This window comes from Phoenix dactylifera, chromosome 4 (genome assembly GCF_051530095.1).
Source record: "Phoenix dactylifera cultivar Ajwa chromosome 4, Ajwa_hap1_PhDact_Kaust_v1.1, whole genome shotgun sequence".
In the NCBI taxonomy this organism is placed as follows: Eukaryota; Viridiplantae; Streptophyta; class Magnoliopsida; order Arecales; family Arecaceae; genus Phoenix; species Phoenix dactylifera.
Genome location: NC_143193.1, coordinates 35,161,282 through 35,177,668, shown reverse-complemented (window position 1 = coordinate 35,177,668; position 16,387 = coordinate 35,161,282). Strand labels below are relative to the sequence as shown.

Sequence of the window (16,387 nt, the reverse complement as noted above, 5' to 3'; positions counted from 1 at the left end):
TAATTTTTCGGCTTTTGGCCTTTCCTCTTCGGATAATTTTTTTTCCCGAAAATAAACTGAGTCCGGAGACTGGCGGTGCCATGCCGCATAGCGGAACAGCGCGTTGAATCATACGCCAGAACGGCCCCGGCAGCGCGAATGTCTCGTGCCGTCGCGGTCTGCTGCTTTGTCATAAAAGGGAGTTTCGAAGGGCATGTCATGGGTGCGATCATACCAGCACTAATGCACCGGATCCCATCATAACTCCGCAGTTAAGCGTGCTTGGGCGAGAGTAGTACTAGGATGGGTGACCCCCTGGGAAGTCCTCGTGTTGCACCCCTTTTATTTTTTGCCCTTTTTTTATTTTTTGATAATATTTATTTTTAATTTTTCGGCTTTTGGCTTTTCCTCTTCGGATAATTTTTTTTCCTCGAAAATAAACTGAGTCCGGAGACTCGCGGTGCCATGCCGCATAGCGGAACAGCGCGTTGAATCCTACGCCAGAACGGCCCCGGCAGCGCGAATGTCTCGTGCCGTCGAGGTCTGCTGCTTTGTCATAAAAGGGAGTTTCGAAGGGAATATCATGGGTGCGATCATACCAGCACTAATGCACCGGATCCCATCAGAACTCCGCAGTTAAGCGTGCTTGGGTGAGAGTAGTACTAGGATGGGTGACCCCCTGGGAAGTCCTCGTGTTGCACCCCTTTTATTTTTTGCCCGCTTTTTTGTTTTTTGATAACATTTATTTTTAATTTTTCGGCTTTTGGCTTTTCCTCTTCGGATAATTTTTTTCCCCCGAAAATAAACTGAGTCCGGAGACCCGCGGTGCCATGCCGCATAGCGGAACAGCGCGTTGAATCCTACGCCAGAACGGCCCCGGCAGCGCGAATGTCTCGGGCCGTCGAGGTCTGCTGCTTTGTCATAAAAGGATGTTTCGATAGGCATGTCATGGGTGCGATCATACCAGCACTAATGCACCGGATCCCATCAGAACTCCGCAGTTAAGCGTGCTTGGGCGAGAGTAGTACTAGGTTGGGTGACCCCCTGGGAAGTCCTCGTGTTGCACCCCTTTTATTTTTTGCCCACTTTTTTATTTTTTGATAATATTTATTTTTAATTTTTTGGCTTTTGGCTTTTCCTCTTCGGATAATTTTTTCCCCCCGAAAATAAACTGAGTCCGGAGACTGGCGGTGCCATGCCGCATAGCGGAACAGCGCGTTGAATCCTACGCCAGAACGGCCCCGGCAGCGCGAATGTCTCGTGCCGTCGCGGTCTGCTGCTTTGTCATAAAAGGGTGTTTCGAAGGGCATGTCATGGGCGCGATCTTACCAGCACTAATGCACCGGATCCCATCATAACTCCGCAGTTAAGCGTGCTTGGGCGAGAGAAGTACTAGGATGGGTGACCCCCTGGGAAGTCCTCGTGTTGCACCCTTTTTATTTTTTGCCCGCTTTTTTATTTTTTGATAATATTTATTTTTAATTTTTCGGCTTTTGGCTTTTCCTCTTCGGATAATTTTTTTCCCTCGAAAATAAACTGAGTCCGGAGACTCGCGGTGCCATGCCGCATAGCGGAACAGCGCGTTGAAACCTACGCCAGAACGGCCCCAGCAGCGCGAATGTCTCGGGCCGTCGAGGTCTGCTGCTTTGTCATAAAAGGGAGTTTCGAAGGGCATATCATGGGTGCGATCATACCAGCACTAATGCACCGGATCCCATCAGAACTCCGCAGTTAAGCGTGCTTGGGCGAGAGTAGTACTAGGATGGGTGACCCCCTGGGAAGTCCTCGTGTGGCACCCCTTTTATTTTTTGCCCGCTTTTTTATTTTTTGATAACATTTATTTTTAATTTTTCGGCTTTTGGCTTTTCCTCTTCGGATAATTTTTTTCCCCCGAAAATAAACTGAGTCCGGAGACTCGCGGTGCCATGCCGCATAGCGGAACAGTGCGTTGAATCCTACGCCAGAACGGCCCCGGCAGCGCGAATGTCTCGGGCCGTCGAGGTCTGCTGCTTTGTCATAAAAGGTTGTTTCGATGGGCATGTCATGGGTGCGATCATACCAGCACTAATGCACCGGATCCCATCAGAGCTCCGCAGTTAAGCGTGCTTGGGCGAGAGTAGTACTAGGATGGGTGACCCCCTGGGAAGTCCTCGTGTTGCACCCCTTTTATTTTTTGCCCGCATTTTTATTTTTTGATAATATTTATTTTTAATTTTTCGGCTTTTGGCTTTTCCTCTTCGGATAATTTTTTTCCCCCGAAAATAAACTGAGTCCGGAGACTCGCGGTGCCATGCCGCATAGCGGAACAGCGCGTTGAATCCTACGCCAGAACGGCCCCGGCAGCGCGAATGTCTCGGGCCGTCGAGGTCTGCTGCTTTGTCATAAAAGGGAGTTTCGAAGGGCATGTCATGGGTGCGATCATACCAGCACTAATGCTCCGGATCCCATCAGAACTCCGCAGTTAAGCGTGCTTGGGCGAGAGTAGTACTAGGATGGGTGACCCCCTGGGAAGTCCTCGTGTTGCACCCTTTTTATTTTTTTCTCCACTTTTTTATTTTTTGATAATATTTATTTTTAATTTTTCGGCTTTTGGCTTTTCCTCTTCGGATAATTTTTTTCCCCCGAGAATAAACTGAGTCCGGAGACTGGAGGTGCCATGCCGCATAGCGGGAATAGCGCGTTGAATCCTACGCCAGAACGGCCCCGGCGGCGCGAATGTCTCGGGCCGTCGAGGTCTGCTGCTTTGTCATAAAAGGGAGTTTCGATGGGCATGTCATGGGTGCGATCATACCAGCACTAATGCACCGGATCCCATCAGAACTCCGCAGTTAAGCGTGCTTGGGCGAGAGTAGTACTAGGATGGGTGACCCCCTGGGAAGTCCTCGTGTTGCACCCCTTTTATTTTTTGCCCGCTTTTTTATTTTTTGATAATATTTATTTTTAATTTTTCGGCTTTTGGCTTTTCCTCTTCGGATAATTTTTTTCCCCCGAAAATAAACTGAGTCCGGAGACTCGCGGTGCCATGCCGCATAGCGGAACAGCGCGTTGAATCCTACGCCAGAACGGCCCCGGCAGCGCGAATGTCTCGGGCCGTCGCGGTCTGCTGCTTTGTCATAAAAGGGAGTTTCGAAGGGCATGTCATGGGTGCGATCATACCAGCACTAATGCACCGGATCCCATCATAAGTCCGCAGTTAGGCGTGCTTGGGCGAGAGAAGTACTAGGATGGGTGACCCCCTGGGAAGTCCTCGTGTTGCACCCTTTTTATTTTTTGCCCGCTTTTTTATTTTTTGATAATATTTATTTTTAATTTTTTGGCTTTTGGCTTTTCCTCTTCGGATAATTTTTTCCCCCCGAAAATAAACTGAATCCGGAGACTGGCGGTGCCATGCCGCATAGCGGAACAGCGCGTTGAATCCTACGCCAGAACGGCCCCGGCAGCGCGAATGTCTCGGGCCGTCGAGGTCTGCTGCTTTGTCATAAAAGGGAGTTTCGAAGGGCATGTCATGGGTGCGATCATACCAGCACTAATGCACCGGATCCCATCAGAACTCCGCAGTTAAGCGTGCTTGGGCGAGAGTAGTACTAGGATGGGTGACCCCCTGAGAAGTCCTCGTGTTGCACCCCTTTTATTTTTTGCCCGCTTTTTTATTTTTTGATAACATTTATTTTTTATTTTTCGGCTTTTGGCTTTTCCTCTTCGGATAATTTTTTTCCCCCGAAAATAAACTGAGTCCGGAGACTCGCGGTGCCATGCCGCATAGCGGAACAGCGCATTGAATCCTACGCCAAAACGGCCTCGGCAGCGCGAATGTCTCGGGCCGTCGAGGTCTGCTGCTTTGTCATAAAAGGGTGTTTCGATGGGCATGTCATGGGTGCGATCATACCAGCACTAATGCACCGGATCCCATCAGAACTCCGCAGTTAAGCGTGCTTGGGCGAGAGTAGTACTAGGATGGGTGACACCCTGGGAAGTCCTCGTGTTGCACCCCTTTTATTTTTTGCCCGCTTTTTTATTTTTTGATAATATTTATTTTTAATTTTTCGGCTTTTGGCTTTTCCTCTTCGGATAATTTTTTTCCCCCGAAAATAAACTGAGTCCGGAGACTCGCGGTGCCATGCCGCATAGCGGAACAGCGCGTTGAATCCTACGCCAGAACGGCCCCGGCAGCGCGAATGTCTCGGGCCGTCGCGGTCTGCTGCTTTGTCATAAAAGGGAGTTTCGAAGGGCATGTCATGGGTGTGATCATACCAGCACTAATGCACCGGATCCCATCATAACTCCGCAGTTAGGCGTGCTTGGGCGAGAGAAGTACTAGGATGGGTGACCCCCTGGGAAGTCCTCGTGTTGCACCCTTTTTATTTTTTGCCCGCTTTTTTATTTTTTGATAATATTTATTTTTAATTTTTTGGCTTTTGGCTTTTCCTCTTCGGATAATTTTTTCCCCCCGAAAATAAACTGAGTCCGGAGACTGGCGGTGCCATGCCGCATAGCGGAACAGCGCGTTGAATCCTACGCCAGAACGGCCCCGGCAGCGCGAATGTCTCGGGCCGTCGAGGTCTGCTGCTTTGTCATAAAAGGGAGTTTCGAAGGGCATGTCATGGGTGCGATCATACCAGCACTAATGCACCGGATCCCATCAGAACTCCGCAGTTAAGCGTGCTTGGGCGAGAGTAGTACTAGGATGGGTGACCCCCTGGGAAGTCCTCGTGTTGCACCCCTTTTATTTTTTGCCCGCGTTTTTATTTTTTGATAACATTTATTTTTTATTTTTCGGCTTTTGGCTTTTCCTCTTCGGATAATTTTTTTCCCCCTAAAATAAACTGAGTCCGGAGACTGGCGGTGCCATGCCGCATAGCGGAACAGCGCGTTGAATCCTACGCCAGAACGGCCCCGGCAGCGCGAATGTCTCGGGCCGTCGAGGTCTGCTGCTTTGTCATAAAAGGGAGTTTCGAAGGGCATGTCATGGGTGCGATCATACCAGCACTAATGCACCGGATCCCATCAGAACTCCGCAGTTAAGCGTGCTTGGGCGAGAGTAGTACTAGGATGGGTGACCCCCTGGGAAGTCCTCGTGTTGCACCCCTTTTATTTTTTGCCCGCTTTTTTATTTTTTGATAACATTTATTTTTTATTTTTCGGCTTTTGGCTTTTCCTCTTCGGATAATTTTTTTCCCCCGAAAATAAACTGAGTCCGGAGACTGGCGGTGCCATGCCGCATAGCGGAACAGCGTGTTGAATCCTACGCCAGAACGGCCCCGGCAGCGCGAATGTCTCGGGCCGTCGAGGTCTGCTACTTTGACATAAAAGGGAGTTTCGAAGGGCATGTCTTGGGTGCGATCATACCAGCACTAATGCACCGGATCCTATCAGAACTCCGCAGTTAAGCGTGCTTGGGCGAGAGTAGTACTAGGATGGGTGACCCCCTGGGAAGTCCTCATGTTGCACCCTTTTTATTTTTTGCCCGCTTTTTTATTTTTTGATAATATTTATTTTTAATTTTTTGGCTTTTGGCTTTTCCTCTTCGGATAATTTTTTTCCCCCGACAATAAACTGGGTCCGGAGACTGGCGGTGCCATGCCGCATAGCGGGACCAGCGCGTTGAATCCTACGCCAGAACGGCCCCGGCAGCGCGAATGTCTCGGGCCGTCGAGGTCTGCTGCTTTGTCATAAAAGGGAGTTTCGAAGGGCATATCATGGGTGCGATCATACCAGCACTAATGCACCGGATCCCATCAGAACTCCGCAGTTAAGCGTGCTTGGGCGAGAGTAGTACTAGGATGGGTGACCCCCTGGGAAGTCCTCGTGTTGCACCCTTTTTATTTTTTGCCCGCTTTTTTCTTTTTTGATAACATTTATTTTTAATTTTTTGGCTTTTGGCTTTTCCTCTTCGGATAATTTTTTTCCCCCGACAATAAACTGGGTCCGGAGACTGGCGGTGCCATGCCGCATAGCGGGACCAGCGCGTTGAATCCTACGCCAGAACGGCCCCGGCAGCGCGAATGTCTCGGGCCGTCGAGGTCTGCTGCTTTGTCATAAAAGGGAGTTTCGAAGGGCATATCATGGGTGCGATCATACCAGCACTAATGCACCGGATCCCATCAGAACTCCGCAGTTAAGCGTGCTTGGGCGAGAGTAGTACTAGGATGGGTGACCCCCTGGGAAGTCCTCGTGTTGCACCCCTTTTATTTTTTGCCCGCTTTTTTCTTTTTTGATAACATTTATTTTTAATTTTTTGGCTTTTGGCTTTTCCTCTTCGGATAATTTTTTTCCCTCGAAAATAAACTGAGTCCGGAGACTCGCGGTGCCATGCCGCATAGCGGAACAGCGCATTGAATCCTACGCCAAAACGGCCTCGGCAGCGCGAATGTCTCGGGCCGTCGAGGTCTGCTGCTTTGTCATAAAAGGGTGTTTCGATGGGCATGTCATGGGTGCGATCATACCAGCACTAATGCACCGGATCCCATCAGAACTCCGCAGTTAAGCGTGCTTGGGCGAGAGTAGTACTAGGATGGGTGACCCCCTGGGAAGTCCTCGTGTTGCACCCCTTTTATTTTTTGCCCGCTTTTTTATTTTTTGATAATATTTATTTTTAATTTTTCGGCTTTTGGCTTTTCCTCTTCGGATAATTTTTTTTCCCCGAAAATAAACTGAGTCCGGAGACTCGCGGTGCCATGCCGCATAGCGGAACAGCGCGTTGAATCCTACGCCAGAACGGCCCCGGCAGCGCGAATGTCTCGTGCCGTCGCGGTCTGCTGCTTTGTCATAAAAGGGAGTTTCGAAGGGCATGTCATGGGTGCGATCATACCAGCACTAATGCACCGGATCCCATCATAACTCCGCAGTTAAGCGTGCTTGGGCGAGAGAAGTACTTGGATGGGTGACCCCCTGGGAAGTCCTCGTGCTGCACCCTTTTAATTTTTTGCCCGCTTTTTTATTTTTTGATAATATTTATTTTTAATTTTTCGGCTTTTGGCCTTTCCTCTTCGGATAATTTTTTTTCCCGAAAATAAACTGAGTCCGGAGACTGGCGGTGCCATGCCGCATAGCGGAACAGCGCGTTGAATCATACGCCAGAACGGCCCCGGCAGCGCGAATGTCTCGTGCCGTCGCGGTCTGCTGCTTTGTCATAAAAGGGAGTTTCGAAGGGCATGTCATGGGTGCGATCATACCAGCACTAATGCACCGGATCCCATCATAACTCCGCAGTTAAGCGTGCTTGGGCGAGAGTAGTACTAGGATGGGTGACCCCCTGGGAAGTCCTCGTGTTGCACCCCTTTTATTTTTTGCCCTTTTTTTATTTTTTGATAATATTTATTTTTAATTTTTCGGCTTTTGGCTTTTCCTCTTCGGATAATTTTTTTTCCTCGAAAATAAACTGAGTCCGGAGACTCGCGGTGCCATGCCGCATAGCGGAACAGCGCGTTGAATCCTACGCCAGAACGGCCCCGGCAGCGCGAATGTCTCGTGCCGTCGAGGTCTGCTGCTTTGTCATAAAAGGGAGTTTCGAAGGGAATATCATGGGTGCGATCATACCAGCACTAATGCACCGGATCCCATCAGAACTCCGCAGTTAAGCGTGCTTGGGCGAGAGTAGTACTAGGATGGGTGACCCCCTGGGAAGTCCTCGTGTTGCACCCCTTTTATTTTTTGCCCGCTTTTTTGTTTTTTGATAACATTTATTTTTAATTTTTCGGCTTTTGGCTTTTCCTCTTCGGATAATTTTTTTCCCCCGAAAATAAACTGAGTCCGGAGACTCGCGGTGCCATGCCGCATAGCGGAACAGCGCGTTGAATCCTACGCCAGAACGGCCCCGGCAGCGCGAATGTCTCGGGCCGTCGCGGTCTGCTGCTTTGTCATAAAAGGGAGTTTCGAAGGGCATGTCATGGGTGCGATCATACCAGCACTAATGCACCGGATCCCATCATAACTCCGCAGTTAGGCGTGCTTGGGCGAGAGAAGTACTAGGATGGGTGACCCCCTGGGAAGTCCTCGTGTTGCACCCTTTTTATTTTTTGCCCGCTTTTTTATTTTTTGATAATATTTATTTTTAATTTTTTGGCTTTTGGCTTTTCCTCTTCGGATAATTTTTTCCCCCCGAAAATAAACTGAGTCCGGAGACTGGCGGTGCCATGCCGCATAGCGGAACAGCGCGTTGAATCCTACGCCAGAACGGCCCCGGCAGCGCGAATGTCTCGGGCCGTCGAGGTCTGCTGCTTTGTCATAAAAGGGAGTTTCGAAGGGCATGTCATGGGTGCGATCATACCAGCACTAATGCACCGGATCCCATCAGAACTCCGCAGTTAAGCGTGCTTGGGCGAGAGTAGTACTAGGATGGGTGACCCCCTGGGAAGTCCTCGTGTTGCACCCCTTTTATTTTTTGCCCGCTTTTTTATTTTTTGATAACATTTATTTTTTATTTTTCGGCTTTTGGCTTTTCCTCTTCGGATAATTTTTTTCCCCCTAAAATAAACTGAGTCCGGAGACTGGCGGTGCCATGCCGCATAGCGGAACAGCGCGTTGAATCCTACGCCAGAACGGCCCCGGCAGCGCGAATGTCTCGGGCCGTCGAGGTCTGCTGCTTTGTCATAAAAGGGAGTTTCGAAGGGCATGTCATGGGTGCGATCATACCAGCACTAATGCACCGGATCCCATCAGAACTCCGCAGTTAAGCGTGCTTGGGCGAGAGTAGTACTAGGATGGGTGACCCCCTGGGAAGTCCTCGTGTTGCACCCCTTTTATTTTTTGCCCGCTTTTTTATTTTTTGATAACATTTATTTTTTATTTTTCGGCTTTTGGCTTTTCCTCTTCGGATAATTTTTTTCCCCCGAAAATAAACTGAGTCCGGAGACTGGCGGTGCCATGCCGCATAGCGGAACAGCGTGTTGAATCCTACGCCAGAACGGCCCCGGCAGCGCGAATGTCTCGGGCCGTCGAGGTCTGCTACTTTGACATAAAAGGGAGTTTCGAAGGGCATGTCTTGGGTGCGATCATACCAGCACTAATGCACCGGATCCTATCAGAACTCCGCAGTTAAGCGTGCTTGGGCGAGAGTAGTACTAGGATGGGTGACCCCCTGGGAAGTCCTCATGTTGCACCCTTTTTATTTTTTGCCCGCTTTTTTATTTTTTGATAATATTTATTTTTAATTTTTTGGCTTTTGGCTTTTCCTCTTCGGATAATTTTTTTCCCCCGACAATAAACTGGGTCCGGAGACTGGCGGTGCCATGCCGCATAGCGGGACCAGCGCGTTGAATCCTACGCCAGAACGGCCCCGGCAGCGCGAATGTCTCGGGCCGTCGAGGTCTGCTGCTTTGTCATAAAAGGGAGTTTCGAAGGGCATATCATGGGTGCGATCATACCAGCACTAATGCACCGGATCCCATCAGAACTCCGCAGTTAAGCGTGCTTGGGCGAGAGTAGTACTAGGATGGGTGACCCCCTGGGAAGTCCTCGTGTTGCACCCTTTTTATTTTTTGCCCGCTTTTTTCTTTTTTGATAACATTTATTTTTAATTTTTTGGCTTTTGGCTTTTCCTCTTCGGATAATTTTTTTCCCTCGAAAATAAACTGAGTCCGGAGACTCGCGGTGCCATGCCGCATAGCGGGACCAGCGCGTTGAATCCTACGCCAGAACGGCCCCGGCAGCGTGAATGTCTCGGGCCGTCGAGGACTGCTGCTTTGTCATAAAAGGGAGTTTCGAAGGGCATGTCATGGGTGCGATCATACCAGCACTAATGCACCGGATCCCATCAGAACTCCGCAGTTAAGCGTGCTTGGGCGAGAGTAGTACTAGGATGGGTGACCCCCTGGGAAGTCCTCGTGTTGCACCCTTTTTATTTTTTGCCCGCTTTTTTATTTTTTGATAATATTTATTTTTAATTTTTCGGCTTTTGGCTTTTTCTCTTCGGATAATTTTTTTTTTCCTAAAATAAACTGAGTCCGGAGACTGGCGGTGCCATGCCGCATAGCGGAACAGCGCGTTGAATCCTACGCCAGAACGGCCCCGGCAGCGCGAATGTCTCGTGCCGTCGCGGTCTGCTGCTTTGTCATAAAAGGGAGTTTCGAAGGGCATGTCATGGGTGCGATCATACCAGCACTAATGCACCGGATCCCATCATAACTCCGCAGTTAAGCGTGCTTGGGCGAGAGAAGTACTTGGATGGGTGACCCCCTGGGAAGTCCTCGTGCTGCACCCTTTTAATTTTTTGCCCGCTTTTTTATTTTTTGATAATATTTATTTTTAATTTTTCGGCTTTTGGCCTTTCCTCTTCGGATAATTTTTTTTCCCGAAAATAAACTGAGTCCGGAGACCCGCGGTGCCATGCCGCATAGCGGAACAGCGCGTTGAATCATACGCCAGAACGGCCCCGGCAGCGCGAATGTCTCGTGCCGTCGCGGTCTGCTGCTTTGTCATAAAAGGGAGTTTCGAAGGGCATGTCATGGGTGCGATCATACCAGCACTAATGCACCGGATCCCATCATAACTCCGCAGTTAAGCGTGCTTGGGCGAGAGTAGTACTAGGATGGGTGACCCCCTGGGAAGTCCTCGTGTTGCACCCCTTTTATTTTTTGCCCTTTTTTTATTTTTTGATAATATTTATTTTTAATTTTTCGGCTTTTGGCTTTTCCTCTTCGGATAATTTTTTCCCCCCGAAAATAAACTGAGTCCGGAGACTGGCGGTGCCATGCCGCATAGCGGAACAGCGCGTTGAATCCTACGCGAGAACGGCCCCGGCAGCGCGAATGTCTCGTGCCGTCGCGGTCTGCTGCTTTGTCATAAAAGGGTGTTTCGAAGGGCATGTCATGGGCGCGATCTTACCAGCACTAATGCACCGGATCCCATCATAACTCCGCAGTTAAGCGTGCTTGGGCGAGAGAAGTACTAGGATGGGTGACCCCCTGGGAAGTCCTCGTGTTGCACCCTTTTTATTTTTTGCCCGCTTTTTTATTTTTTGATAATATTTATTTTTAATTTTTCGGCTTTTGGCTTTTCCTCTTCGGATAATTTTTTTCCCTCGAAAATAAACTGAGTCCGGAGACTCGCGGTGCCATGCCGCATAGCGGAACAGCGCGTTGAATCCTACGCCAGAACGGCCCCGGCAGCGTGAATGTCTCGGGCCGTCGAGGTCTGCTGCTTTGTCATAAAAGGGAGTTTCGAAGGGCATGTCATAGGTGCGATCATACCAGCACTAATGCACCGGATCCCATCAGAACTCCGCAGTTAAGCGTGCTTGGGCGAGAGTAGTACTAGGATGGGTGACCCCCTGGGAAGTCCTCGTGTTGCACCCTTTTTATTTTTTGCCCGCTTTTTTATTTTTTGATAATATTTATTTTTAATTTTTCGGTCTTTTGGCTTTTCCTCTTCGGATAATTTTTTTCCCCCGACAATAAACTGAGTCCGGAGACTGGCGGTGCCATGCCGCATAGCGGGACCAGCGCGTTGAATCCTACGCCAGAACGGCCACGGCAGCGCGAATGTCTCGAGCCGTCGAGGTCTGCTGCTTTGTCATAAAAGGGAGTTTCGAAGGGCATGTCATGGGTGCGATTATACCAGCACTAATGCACCGGATCCCATCAGAACTTCGCAGTTAAGCGTGCTTGGGCGAGAGTAGTACTAGGATGGGTGACCCCCTGGGAAGTCCTCGTGTTGCACCCTTTTTATTTTTTGCCCGCTTTTTTATTTTTTGATAATATTTATTTTTAATTTTTCGGCTTTTGGCCTTTCCTCTTCGGATAATTTTTTTTCCGGAAAATAAACTGAGTCCGGAGACTGGCGGTGCCATGCCGCATAGCGGAACAGCGCGTTGAATCCTACGCCAGAACGGCCCCGGCAGCGCGAATGTCTCGTGCCGTCGCGGTCTGCTGCTTTGTCATAAAAGGGAGTTTCGAAGGGCATGTCATGGGTGCGATCATACCAGCACTAATGCACCGGATCCCATCATAACTCCGCAGTTAAGCGTGCTTGGGCGAGAGAAGTACTTGGATGGGTGACCCCCTGGGAAGTCCTCGTGCTGCACCCTTTTAATTTTTTGCCCGCTTTTTTATTTTTTGATAATATTTATTTTTAATTTTTCGGCTTTTGGCCTTTCCTCTTCGGATAATTTTTTTTCCCGAAAATAAACTGAGTCCGGAGACTGGCGGTGCCATGCCGCATAGCGGAACAGCGCGTTGAATCATACGCCAGAACGGCCCCGGCAGCGCGAATGTCTCGTGCCGTCGCGGTCTGCTGCTTTGTCATAAAAGGGAGTTTCGAAGGGCATGTCATGGGTGCGATCATACCAGCACTAATGCACCGGATCCCATCATAACTCCGCAGTTAAGCGTGCTTGGGCGAGAGTAGTACTAGGATGGGTGACCCCCTGGGAAGTCCTCGTGTTGCACCCCTTTTATTTTTTGCCCTTTTTTTATTTTTTGATAATATTTATTTTTAATTTTTCGGCTTTTGGCTTTTCCTCTTCGGATAATTTTTTTTCCTCGAAAATAAACTGAGTCCGGAGACTCGCGGTGCCATGCCGCATAGCGGAACAGCGCGTTGAATCCTACGCCAGAACGGCCCCGGCAGCGCGAATGTCTCGTGCCGTCGAGGTCTGCTGCTTTGTCATAAAAGGGAGTTTCGAAGGGAATATCATGGGTGCGATCATACCAGCACTAATGCACCGGATCCCATCAGAACTCCGCAGTTAAGCGTGCTTGGGCGAGAGTAGTACTAGGATGGGTGACCCCCTGGGAAGTCCTCGTGTTGCACCCCTTTTATTTTTTGCCCGCTTTTTTGTTTTTTGATAACATTTATTTTTAATTTTTCGGCTTTTGGCTTTTCCTCTTCGGATAATTTTTTTCCCCCGAAAATAAACTGAGTCCGGAGACCCGCGGTGCCATGCCGCATAGCGGAACAGCGCGTTGAATCCTACGCCAGAACGGCCCCGGCAGCGCGAATGTCTCGGGCCGTCGAGGTCTGCTGCTTTGTCATAAAAGGATGTTTCGATAGGCATGTCATGGGTGCGATCATACCAGCACTAATGCACCGGATCCCATCAGAACTCCGCAGTTAAGCGTGCTTGGGCGAGAGTAGTACTAGGTTGGGTGACCCCCTGGGAAGTCCTCGTGTTGCACCCCTTTTATTTTTTGCCCACTTTTTTATTTTTTGATAATATTTATTTTTAATTTTTTGGCTTTTGGCTTTTCCTCTTCGGATAATTTTTTCCCCCCGAAAATAAACTGAGTCCGGAGACTGGCGGTGCCATGCCGCATAGCGGAACAGCGCGTTGAATCCTACGCGAGAACGGCCCCGGCAGCGCGAATGTCTCGTGCCGTCGCGGTCTGCTGCTTTGTCATAAAAGGGTGTTTCGAAGGGCATGTCATGGGCGCGATCTTACCAGCACTAATGCACCGGATCCCATCATAACTCCGCAGTTAAGCGTGCTTGGGCGAGAGAAGTACTAGGATGGGTGACCCCCTGGGAAGTCCTCGTGTTGCACCCTTTTTATTTTTTGCCCGCTTTTTTATTTTTTGATAATATTTATTTTTAATTTTTCGGCTTTTGGCTTTTCCTCTTCGGATAATTTTTTTCCCTCGAAAATAAACTGAGTCCGGAGACTCGCGGTGCCATGCCGCATAGCGGAACAGCGCGTTGAAACCTACGCCAGAACGGCCCCGGCAGCGCGAATGTCTCGGGCCGTCGAGGTCTGCTGCTTTGTCATAAAAGGGAGTTTCGAAGGGCATATCATGGGTGCGATCATACCAGCACTAATGCACCGGATCCCATCAGAACTCCGCAGTTAAGCGTGCTTGGGCGAGAGTAGTACTAGGATGGGTGACCCCCTGGGAAGTCCTCGTGTTGCACCCCTTTTATTTTTTGCCCGCTTTTTTATTTTTTGATAACATTTATTTTTTATTTTTCGGCTTTTGGCTTTTCCTCTTCGGATAATTTTTTTCCCCCGAAAATAAACTGAGTCCGGAGACTGGCGGTGCCATGCCGCATAGCGGAACAGCGTGTTGAATCCTACGCCAGAACGGCCCCGGCAGCGCGAATGTCTCGGGCCGTCGAGGTCTGCTACTTTGACATAAAAGGGAGTTTCGAAGGGCATGTCTTGGGTGCGATCATACCAGCACTAATGCACCGGATCCTATCAGAACTCCGCAGTTAAGCGTGCTTGGGCGAGAGTAGTACTAGGATGGGTGACCCCCTGGGAAGTCCTCGTGTTGCACCCTTTTTATTTTTTGCCCGCTTTTTTATTTTTTGATAATATTTATTTTTAATTTTTTGGCTTTTGGCTTTTCCTCTTCGGATAATTTTTTTCCCCCGACAATAAACTGGGTCCGGAGACTGGCGGTGCCATGCCGCATAGCGGGACCAGCGCGTTGAATCCTACGCCAGAACGGCCCCGGCAGCGCGAATGTCTCGGGCCGTCGAGGTCTGCTGCTTTGTCATAAAAGGGAGTTTCGAAGGGCATATCATGGGTGCGATCATACCAGCACTAATGCACCGGATCCCATCAGAACTCCGCAGTTAAGCGTGCTTGGGCGAGAGTAGTACTAGGATGGGTGACCCCCTGGGAAGTCCTCGTGTTGCACCCTTTTTATTTTTTGCCCGCTTTTTTCTTTTTTGATAACATTTATTTTTAATTTTTTGGCTTTTGGCTTTTCCTCTTCGGATAATTTTTTTCCCTCGAAAATAAACTGAGTCCGGAGACTCGCGGTGCCATGCCGCATAGCGGGACCAGCGCGTTGAATCCTACGCCAGAACGGCCCCGGCAGCGTGAATGTCTCGGGCCGTCGAGGACTGCTGCTTTGTCATAAAAGGGAGTTTCGAAGGGCATGTCATGGGTGCGATCATACCAGCACTAATGCACCGGATCCCATCAGAACTCCGCAGTTAAGCGTGCTTGGGCGAGAGTAGTACTAGGATGGGTGACCCCCTGGGAAGTCCTCGTGTTGCACCCTTTTTATTTTTTGCCCGCTTTTTTATTTTTTGATAATATTTATTTTTAATTTTTCGGCTTTTGGCTTTTTCTCTTCGGATAATTTTTTTTTTCCGAAAATAAACTGAGTCCGGAGACTGGCGGTGCCATGCCGCATAGCGGAACAGCGCGTTGAATCCTACGCCAGAACGGCCCCGGCAGCGCGAATGTCTCGTGCCGTCGCGGTCTGCTGCTTTGTCATAAAAGGGAGTTTCGAAGGGCATGTCATGGGTGCGATCATACCAGCACTAATGCACCGGATCCCATCATAACTCCGCAGTTAAGCGTGCTTGGGCGAGAGAAGTACTTGGATGGGTGACCCCCTGGGAAGTCCTCGTGCTGCACCCTTTTAATTTTTTGCCCGCTTTTTTATTTTTTGATAATATTTATTTTTAATTTTTCGGCTTTTGGCCTTTCCTCTTCGGATAATTTTTTTTCTCGAAAATAAACTGAGTCCGGAGACTGGCGGTGCCATGCCGCATAGCGGAACAGCGCGTTGAATCCTACGCCAGAACGGCCCCGGCAGCGCGAATGTCTCGGGCCGTCGAGGTCTGCTGCTTTGTCATAAAAGGGAGTTTCGAAGGGCATGTCATGGGTGCGATCATACCAGCACTAATGCACCGGATCCCATCAGAACTCCGCAGTTAAGCGTGCTTGGGCGAGAGTAGTACTAGGATGGGTGACCCCCTGGGAAGTCCTCGTGTTGCACCCCTTTTATTTTTTGCCCGCTTTTTTATTTTTTGATAACATTTATTTTTTATTTTTCGGCTTTTGGCTTTTCCTCTTCGGATAATTTTTTTCCCCCGAAAATAAACTGAGTCCGGAGACTGGCGGTGCCATGCCGCATAGCGGAACAGCGTGTTGAATCCTACGCCAGAACGGCCCCGGCAGCGCGAATGTCTCGGGCCGTCGAGGTCTGCTACTTTGACATAAAAGGGAGTTTCGAAGGGCATGTCTTGGGTGCGATCATACCAGCACTAATGCACCGGATCCTATCAGAACTCCGCAGTTAAGCGTGCTTGGGCGAGAGTAGTACTAGGATGGGTGACCCCCTGGGAAGTCCTCATGTTGCACCCTTTTTATTTTTTGCCCGCTTTTTTATTTTTTGATAATATTTATTTTTAATTTTTTGGCTTTTGGCTTTTCCTCTTCGGATAATTTTTTTCCCCCGACAATAAACTGGGTCCGGAGACTGGCGGTGCCATGCCGCATAGCGGGACCAGCGCGTTGAATCCTACGCCAGAACGGCCCCGGCAGCGCGAATGTCTCGGGCCGTCGAGGTCTGCTGCTTTGTCATAAAAGGGAGTTTCGAAGGGCATATCATGGGTGCGATCATACCAGCACTAATGCACCGGATCCCATCAGAACTCCGCAGTTAAGCGTGCTTGGGCGAGAGTAGTACTAGGATGGGTGACCCCCTGGGAAGTCCTCGTGTTGCACCCTTTTTAT

General features: G+C 49.5%; 39 non-coding genes and 6 pseudogenes across 39 annotated transcripts; all 45 read left to right on the top strand.

Moving 5' to 3' along the window:
- The first annotated feature begins 200 nt into the window (after positions 1-200).
- LOC149757149 (5S ribosomal RNA) lies at positions 201-319 on the top strand. Its single transcript, XR_016405885.1, has one exon. It is a non-coding gene; the product is annotated as a 5S ribosomal RNA (ribosomal RNA).
- Positions 320-564: 245 nt separating this feature from the next.
- Positions 565-683, top strand: LOC149757148 (5S ribosomal RNA). The gene has a single exon (XR_016402148.1). It is a non-coding gene; the product is annotated as a 5S ribosomal RNA (ribosomal RNA).
- A 246-nt stretch (positions 684-929) lies between these two features.
- On the top strand, positions 930-1,048 carry LOC149757147 (5S ribosomal RNA). Its single transcript, XR_016412990.1, has one exon. It is a non-coding gene; the product is annotated as a 5S ribosomal RNA (ribosomal RNA).
- A 246-nt stretch (positions 1,049-1,294) lies between these two features.
- On the top strand, positions 1,295-1,413 carry LOC149757146 (5S ribosomal RNA; annotated as a pseudogene).
- Positions 1,414-1,659: 246 nt separating this feature from the next.
- On the top strand, positions 1,660-1,778 carry LOC149757145 (5S ribosomal RNA). Its single transcript, XR_016403438.1, has one exon. It is a non-coding gene; the product is annotated as a 5S ribosomal RNA (ribosomal RNA).
- Positions 1,779-2,024: 246 nt separating this feature from the next.
- On the top strand, positions 2,025-2,143 carry LOC149757144 (5S ribosomal RNA). The gene has a single exon (XR_016401578.1). It is a non-coding gene; the product is annotated as a 5S ribosomal RNA (ribosomal RNA).
- Positions 2,144-2,389: 246 nt separating this feature from the next.
- Positions 2,390-2,508, top strand: LOC149757143 (5S ribosomal RNA). Its single transcript, XR_016401326.1, has one exon. It is a non-coding gene; the product is annotated as a 5S ribosomal RNA (ribosomal RNA).
- A 248-nt stretch (positions 2,509-2,756) lies between these two features.
- On the top strand, positions 2,757-2,875 carry LOC149757142 (5S ribosomal RNA). The gene has a single exon (XR_016402292.1). It is a non-coding gene; the product is annotated as a 5S ribosomal RNA (ribosomal RNA).
- Positions 2,876-3,121: 246 nt separating this feature from the next.
- Positions 3,122-3,240, top strand: LOC149757141 (5S ribosomal RNA; annotated as a pseudogene).
- A 246-nt stretch (positions 3,241-3,486) lies between these two features.
- LOC149757140 (5S ribosomal RNA) lies at positions 3,487-3,605 on the top strand. Its single transcript, XR_016412816.1, has one exon. It is a non-coding gene; the product is annotated as a 5S ribosomal RNA (ribosomal RNA).
- A 246-nt stretch (positions 3,606-3,851) lies between these two features.
- LOC149757139 (5S ribosomal RNA) lies at positions 3,852-3,970 on the top strand. The gene has a single exon (XR_016405127.1). It is a non-coding gene; the product is annotated as a 5S ribosomal RNA (ribosomal RNA).
- A 246-nt stretch (positions 3,971-4,216) lies between these two features.
- LOC149757138 (5S ribosomal RNA) lies at positions 4,217-4,335 on the top strand (annotated as a pseudogene).
- Positions 4,336-4,581: 246 nt separating this feature from the next.
- Positions 4,582-4,700, top strand: LOC149757137 (5S ribosomal RNA). The gene has a single exon (XR_016402283.1). It is a non-coding gene; the product is annotated as a 5S ribosomal RNA (ribosomal RNA).
- Positions 4,701-4,946: 246 nt separating this feature from the next.
- Positions 4,947-5,065, top strand: LOC149757136 (5S ribosomal RNA). Its single transcript, XR_016402272.1, has one exon. It is a non-coding gene; the product is annotated as a 5S ribosomal RNA (ribosomal RNA).
- Positions 5,066-5,311: 246 nt separating this feature from the next.
- On the top strand, positions 5,312-5,430 carry LOC149757135 (5S ribosomal RNA). The gene has a single exon (XR_016407217.1). It is a non-coding gene; the product is annotated as a 5S ribosomal RNA (ribosomal RNA).
- A 247-nt stretch (positions 5,431-5,677) lies between these two features.
- On the top strand, positions 5,678-5,796 carry LOC149757134 (5S ribosomal RNA). The gene has a single exon (XR_016411843.1). It is a non-coding gene; the product is annotated as a 5S ribosomal RNA (ribosomal RNA).
- A 247-nt stretch (positions 5,797-6,043) lies between these two features.
- Positions 6,044-6,162, top strand: LOC149757133 (5S ribosomal RNA). The gene has a single exon (XR_016402261.1). It is a non-coding gene; the product is annotated as a 5S ribosomal RNA (ribosomal RNA).
- Positions 6,163-6,408: 246 nt separating this feature from the next.
- On the top strand, positions 6,409-6,527 carry LOC149757132 (5S ribosomal RNA). Its single transcript, XR_016402256.1, has one exon. It is a non-coding gene; the product is annotated as a 5S ribosomal RNA (ribosomal RNA).
- Positions 6,528-6,773: 246 nt separating this feature from the next.
- LOC149757131 (5S ribosomal RNA) lies at positions 6,774-6,892 on the top strand. Its single transcript, XR_016408596.1, has one exon. It is a non-coding gene; the product is annotated as a 5S ribosomal RNA (ribosomal RNA).
- A 245-nt stretch (positions 6,893-7,137) lies between these two features.
- LOC149757130 (5S ribosomal RNA) lies at positions 7,138-7,256 on the top strand. The gene has a single exon (XR_016405884.1). It is a non-coding gene; the product is annotated as a 5S ribosomal RNA (ribosomal RNA).
- A 245-nt stretch (positions 7,257-7,501) lies between these two features.
- LOC149757129 (5S ribosomal RNA) lies at positions 7,502-7,620 on the top strand. The gene has a single exon (XR_016402253.1). It is a non-coding gene; the product is annotated as a 5S ribosomal RNA (ribosomal RNA).
- A 246-nt stretch (positions 7,621-7,866) lies between these two features.
- On the top strand, positions 7,867-7,985 carry LOC149757128 (5S ribosomal RNA; annotated as a pseudogene).
- Positions 7,986-8,231: 246 nt separating this feature from the next.
- LOC149757127 (5S ribosomal RNA) lies at positions 8,232-8,350 on the top strand. The gene has a single exon (XR_016402242.1). It is a non-coding gene; the product is annotated as a 5S ribosomal RNA (ribosomal RNA).
- A 246-nt stretch (positions 8,351-8,596) lies between these two features.
- LOC149757126 (5S ribosomal RNA) lies at positions 8,597-8,715 on the top strand. Its single transcript, XR_016402232.1, has one exon. It is a non-coding gene; the product is annotated as a 5S ribosomal RNA (ribosomal RNA).
- A 246-nt stretch (positions 8,716-8,961) lies between these two features.
- Positions 8,962-9,080, top strand: LOC149757125 (5S ribosomal RNA). Its single transcript, XR_016407216.1, has one exon. It is a non-coding gene; the product is annotated as a 5S ribosomal RNA (ribosomal RNA).
- Positions 9,081-9,327: 247 nt separating this feature from the next.
- Positions 9,328-9,446, top strand: LOC149757124 (5S ribosomal RNA). The gene has a single exon (XR_016411842.1). It is a non-coding gene; the product is annotated as a 5S ribosomal RNA (ribosomal RNA).
- A 247-nt stretch (positions 9,447-9,693) lies between these two features.
- Positions 9,694-9,812, top strand: LOC149757123 (5S ribosomal RNA). Its single transcript, XR_016411841.1, has one exon. It is a non-coding gene; the product is annotated as a 5S ribosomal RNA (ribosomal RNA).
- A 246-nt stretch (positions 9,813-10,058) lies between these two features.
- Positions 10,059-10,177, top strand: LOC149757122 (5S ribosomal RNA). Its single transcript, XR_016408595.1, has one exon. It is a non-coding gene; the product is annotated as a 5S ribosomal RNA (ribosomal RNA).
- Positions 10,178-10,422: 245 nt separating this feature from the next.
- Positions 10,423-10,541, top strand: LOC149757121 (5S ribosomal RNA). The gene has a single exon (XR_016405883.1). It is a non-coding gene; the product is annotated as a 5S ribosomal RNA (ribosomal RNA).
- Positions 10,542-10,786: 245 nt separating this feature from the next.
- LOC149757120 (5S ribosomal RNA) lies at positions 10,787-10,905 on the top strand (annotated as a pseudogene).
- A 246-nt stretch (positions 10,906-11,151) lies between these two features.
- Positions 11,152-11,270, top strand: LOC149757119 (5S ribosomal RNA). The gene has a single exon (XR_016402206.1). It is a non-coding gene; the product is annotated as a 5S ribosomal RNA (ribosomal RNA).
- A 248-nt stretch (positions 11,271-11,518) lies between these two features.
- On the top strand, positions 11,519-11,637 carry LOC149757118 (5S ribosomal RNA). The gene has a single exon (XR_016403940.1). It is a non-coding gene; the product is annotated as a 5S ribosomal RNA (ribosomal RNA).
- Positions 11,638-11,882: 245 nt separating this feature from the next.
- On the top strand, positions 11,883-12,001 carry LOC149757117 (5S ribosomal RNA). Its single transcript, XR_016408594.1, has one exon. It is a non-coding gene; the product is annotated as a 5S ribosomal RNA (ribosomal RNA).
- Positions 12,002-12,246: 245 nt separating this feature from the next.
- Positions 12,247-12,365, top strand: LOC149757116 (5S ribosomal RNA). The gene has a single exon (XR_016405882.1). It is a non-coding gene; the product is annotated as a 5S ribosomal RNA (ribosomal RNA).
- A 245-nt stretch (positions 12,366-12,610) lies between these two features.
- LOC149757115 (5S ribosomal RNA) lies at positions 12,611-12,729 on the top strand. Its single transcript, XR_016402223.1, has one exon. It is a non-coding gene; the product is annotated as a 5S ribosomal RNA (ribosomal RNA).
- A 246-nt stretch (positions 12,730-12,975) lies between these two features.
- On the top strand, positions 12,976-13,094 carry LOC149757114 (5S ribosomal RNA). The gene has a single exon (XR_016412989.1). It is a non-coding gene; the product is annotated as a 5S ribosomal RNA (ribosomal RNA).
- Positions 13,095-13,340: 246 nt separating this feature from the next.
- Positions 13,341-13,459, top strand: LOC149757113 (5S ribosomal RNA; annotated as a pseudogene).
- A 246-nt stretch (positions 13,460-13,705) lies between these two features.
- Positions 13,706-13,824, top strand: LOC149757112 (5S ribosomal RNA). Its single transcript, XR_016402213.1, has one exon. It is a non-coding gene; the product is annotated as a 5S ribosomal RNA (ribosomal RNA).
- Positions 13,825-14,070: 246 nt separating this feature from the next.
- Positions 14,071-14,189, top strand: LOC149757111 (5S ribosomal RNA). Its single transcript, XR_016403273.1, has one exon. It is a non-coding gene; the product is annotated as a 5S ribosomal RNA (ribosomal RNA).
- A 247-nt stretch (positions 14,190-14,436) lies between these two features.
- LOC149757110 (5S ribosomal RNA) lies at positions 14,437-14,555 on the top strand. Its single transcript, XR_016411840.1, has one exon. It is a non-coding gene; the product is annotated as a 5S ribosomal RNA (ribosomal RNA).
- Positions 14,556-14,802: 247 nt separating this feature from the next.
- Positions 14,803-14,921, top strand: LOC149757109 (5S ribosomal RNA). Its single transcript, XR_016411839.1, has one exon. It is a non-coding gene; the product is annotated as a 5S ribosomal RNA (ribosomal RNA).
- Positions 14,922-15,167: 246 nt separating this feature from the next.
- On the top strand, positions 15,168-15,286 carry LOC149757108 (5S ribosomal RNA). The gene has a single exon (XR_016408593.1). It is a non-coding gene; the product is annotated as a 5S ribosomal RNA (ribosomal RNA).
- Positions 15,287-15,531: 245 nt separating this feature from the next.
- Positions 15,532-15,650, top strand: LOC149757107 (5S ribosomal RNA). The gene has a single exon (XR_016402203.1). It is a non-coding gene; the product is annotated as a 5S ribosomal RNA (ribosomal RNA).
- A 246-nt stretch (positions 15,651-15,896) lies between these two features.
- Positions 15,897-16,015, top strand: LOC149757106 (5S ribosomal RNA). Its single transcript, XR_016407215.1, has one exon. It is a non-coding gene; the product is annotated as a 5S ribosomal RNA (ribosomal RNA).
- Positions 16,016-16,262: 247 nt separating this feature from the next.
- On the top strand, positions 16,263-16,381 carry LOC149757105 (5S ribosomal RNA). Its single transcript, XR_016411837.1, has one exon. It is a non-coding gene; the product is annotated as a 5S ribosomal RNA (ribosomal RNA).
- Positions 16,382-16,387: the final 6 nt, after the last annotated feature.